The sequence below is a fragment of the Camelus dromedarius genome, chromosome 21 (assembly GCF_036321535.1).
Source record: "Camelus dromedarius isolate mCamDro1 chromosome 21, mCamDro1.pat, whole genome shotgun sequence".
Classification (NCBI taxonomy): domain Eukaryota; kingdom Metazoa; phylum Chordata; class Mammalia; order Artiodactyla; family Camelidae; genus Camelus; species Camelus dromedarius.
Genome location: NC_087456.1, coordinates 28,515,512 through 28,519,245, shown reverse-complemented (window position 1 = coordinate 28,519,245; position 3,734 = coordinate 28,515,512). Strand labels below are relative to the sequence as shown.

The 3,734-nt window shown below is 50.1% G+C and overlaps 2 pseudogenes; both read right to left on the bottom strand.

The window, feature by feature from the left end:
- Positions 1-208: 208 nt before the first annotated feature.
- Positions 209-1,336, bottom strand: LOC116148617 (uncharacterized; annotated as a pseudogene).
- Positions 1,337-1,389: 53 nt separating this feature from the next.
- On the bottom strand, positions 1,390-2,880 carry LOC135318440 (uncharacterized; annotated as a pseudogene).
- Between the last annotated feature and the right edge of the window lie 854 nt (positions 2,881-3,734).

Genomic DNA, 3,734 nt, shown 5'->3' with positions numbered 1-3,734 from the left:
AAGTGGCATAGTAACTCCCTTCTTTGCCTGTTGATTCAGAGGCATGAAGAGTCCAAAGTGGCCTGGTAACTGTCATAACTTCAAGCTCAGTGCAGTTATTGTTGTGTCTCCTGGTAAGCATTCCTCCCTCTGGAACTGAGACCTTGAGGTCAGCAGAGCCTACAGTCCTGAGAACAGGAAGCAAACGTTTTGCTAGTGTGTCCCTAGGTTAAATAGTGAGTGGTGCCACTCCCACTTTTTCTCCCCCTTGATTCTGCGACCTGTGAATCCCCACTGTGGGAGAAACTTTCTGGGTAGCCTTTCCCTAGCCTTGAAGGGTATCGCCACCCAGCTGGTGCTACAGCTGATTCTTCAAAAGGCTGTCCCACCATTCTGCCTACCAAGCCAGATGCTTCAGGATAGTGGGGATCAGGGCAAGACCAGAGAATTCCAGGAGCATGGACACTTCTTTTCTTATGAAGTGAGCTCTCTGATCAGAGGTAATGCTCTGTGGAATACCAGGACAGCAGATAAGACATTCTGTGAGTCCACAGATGGTAGTTTAGGCAGAAGTACTGTATGCAGGGAAGACAAATCCAGATCCAGCATCCATTCCAGTAAGAATAAGATGCTGCCCTTCCATGATGAAAGTAGATCAGGCCAGGCTGGCCACCTTGGGGCATGGCTGCAGTGTTGGTCTCACTGCTGGCAGACTGGGTGCTCAGCAGTAACGAGATCCAGGACGGCCTTGGTGAGAAGGATTCCATGCTGCTGGCCCCAGGCATGACTTCCCTCCCTGCCACCGTGTGCCCACTGGAAGATGATGGGGGGTGGGGATGGGGCTAAGGAAAAAGGCTGACTGGTATCCACAGAAAGGGTCATCCTATCCACTTGATTATTAAAATTCCTCTCTGCTGAGGTCACCCTTCGATAAGCAATCACATATCTTCATGTTTTTTGCCCATTTGGAGAGGTCTATTCATATGCATACTCCCCAAATTTCCTGGTCACCAAGTTCCTGATCAAGTTCCTTCTGAATCCCTAACCATCCAGGCACCCAGCCAAGCCACTAGCCATGAATGAGTCTATAATCACACTTCTGGCCACTCCTCCTTCCAAGCAAAGTGAACAATCAGGCGCACTGCTCAAAGCTCTGCCCACTGGGAGGACTTCCCTTCATCACTGTCCTTCAGGGATGTGGCAGAAAGGTACTGGGGTGCTGCAGCTGTCTGCTTTCAGGGGCTGATGCAGATCATGCAGAACCCTCTGTAAACCAGGCTCAAGGCTCCTCTTCCTCTGTCAGCTGATCACAGCGAACTCCCCATGAAGCCATAGGTTCAGGCTGGGAGGGAGAAGGCAGTGTAAAAGAAGCCGGGGGGAGACCATGCCCATTTGGACCACTTCATATAACTATGATCCATTCACAGAGGTCTGCCAAAGGCTCCAAACGGCATCCTTGTCGGCCGCTGACCCTTCAAGCACCACTGCATCGTCTGCATCGTATGGCCCGAACTGAAGAGTGGCCTGTGCAGCAATCTGGACCCACTTCAGAGACTTCCCCCGTGCTGGGCTTCCCCCTAAAACCAGCAGCGTTTGGGGTTACTCGGTAAAGGGGTTAGAGAAACACACCCAAGTGAGGAATATGTTGCCTGCAGAATCCAAAGAGGCCCACAAAGTACTGTGCCTTTTTCAGCCAAAAAGAGGGGCCAGATGCAACTCCTTTCCCTTCACCTCTGACAGGGTATCTAAACACGCCCCCCACTCCTGGACCCCTGGAGAGGCAGAAGACCGCTGAAATTTTATCAGACTTACTTCTGGCCCTCTGACATATAAATGGCTCCCTAATAAGTCTCGAGTAGTCATTACTTCTTGCTTACTGAGTTCAAGAAGCATGAAGTCATCAGTGTAAAGGACCAGTGTAATATCTTACAGAAGAGAAAGGCAAGCAAGATCCCTATGAACTACATTATGACACAGGGCAGAGAATTGATAGGACAATGTAGGTGTTTTTCTGACCTTGCCAGCTGAAAGTCACCAGCTTCTGGTGGTCTTTATTAACCGAGAAAGAGAAAAAAAAAAACCACTTGCCAGATCAGTAGCTGCATACCAGGTACCAGGGGATTTCTTAATTTGCTCAAACAATGAAACCACATCTAGCACAGCACCTGCAACTGAACTCACAACCTGGCCAAGCCTACAGTAATCCACTGCCGTTCTCCAAGATCCATCTGTCTTTGGCGCAGGCCAAAAAGATGAGCTGAATGGGGATGTGTTAGAAGTCACCACTCCTGCAGCTTTCAAACCCCTAATGGTGCCAGCAATCTCCACAATCCCTCCAGGAATCCAGCATTGCTTTTGTTTACTGTTTTCTTAGTTAAAGGCAGATGTAGCGGTTTCCACTTGGCTTTTCCCACCATAATAGCCCTCCCTCAACTGGTCAGGGAACCAACATGGCGATTCTGCCAGCTGTTGAGAATGTCTATTCCAACTATGCATTCCAGAATTGAGGAAATGATCACAGAGTGGATGGGGGGACACCCTGGGCCCACTGTGAGATGGAGCTGACCTAAAAGTCCATTGATCACCTGACCTCCATAAGCCCCTACTCTGACTGGATGCCACAGCGATACATTGAATCTCTTGGAACTAGTATCCAATATTCTCTCAAAAGGCCTGGTTAGCTCCTTTTCCCCAAGGTACCTGGAGAAAGTCCATGGATCCCTTTGGGGAAGGCTGGGAGAAAACCTGGCCTCCCCCTCACTCCAGGGACCGGGGGTCTGTAAAATGGCTCAAGTCTGAGAATTGATTGAGGGGCTAGCCACGACTCTGATCTTTATGACTTACGTCAGACTTTTGTTCACTTGGTCTAAAACCTTCCTGGTTCACTTCTAGGAGCACCATGACGCACTAGCCAATGCCCAGGGCTGCGCGAGTCAGGCTATTCTGACCGCTGCTTTGATTCCGCTGTCCAGCCCCTGCTACCTAGGTCCCAATTATTCTAGTGGCATTTACATTTGGCACAGCAGTGAGATCTGGTCGCAGAGAAGAACAATCATGGAGCACTTACTTTCAAGATGCTGGGGCTCCCCTCACAAATTTGCTTCTCACAGTCACGGTGAAAGCTATGTCTTCTGGACACTCCCAGCGTGGGTGAGCAGGTCTTAGACAACAAAGAGACTCTAACATGCCAGTCCCCCTAAACCGTCATATCCCTCCCTATCCGCTGAACCAAGGTAGGTCGGGCACTTCCAGCCTGCTCACTGTGGGCCTCCTTTTGACCCCTCCCTGCTTTAGTCAATCAACCAGTCATAGCCCTCGGTAACTGCCCGAGCTGCCCCGCTAAACACGGAGTCTTTGCTCAGTGAGCCCTTATCAATAAATTCAACTGACTCAACTTTATGTTCCTTCTACCATTATCCTACACTTTTAATATCTTTTCCCACACAGGCTCCCTGGATCTCTGTCTGTATAAATTAGAAATGCAAGTAGTTCTTTTGGAGTGCAGCCCATCCCCAGTGGGTCACACTCTATACCTCACCCGCAGGAGCCTGCTGGGCCTTGAGTGTAGTTATAGGGGTAGAAGCCCAGATGGGTGGTGTGGGCGGGCCCAGAGGAGATTCCCTATTGTCTTGCATGGCCACTGCCTCAGGAGAGGCTCATACGGTTTCCTTAGGCAATGCAGGGTTTATTCCTTCAGATGGGGGTGGAGAGATGGCCTCCACTGGGAGTGGAGAGGGTGCTTCCTCTTCCATTGG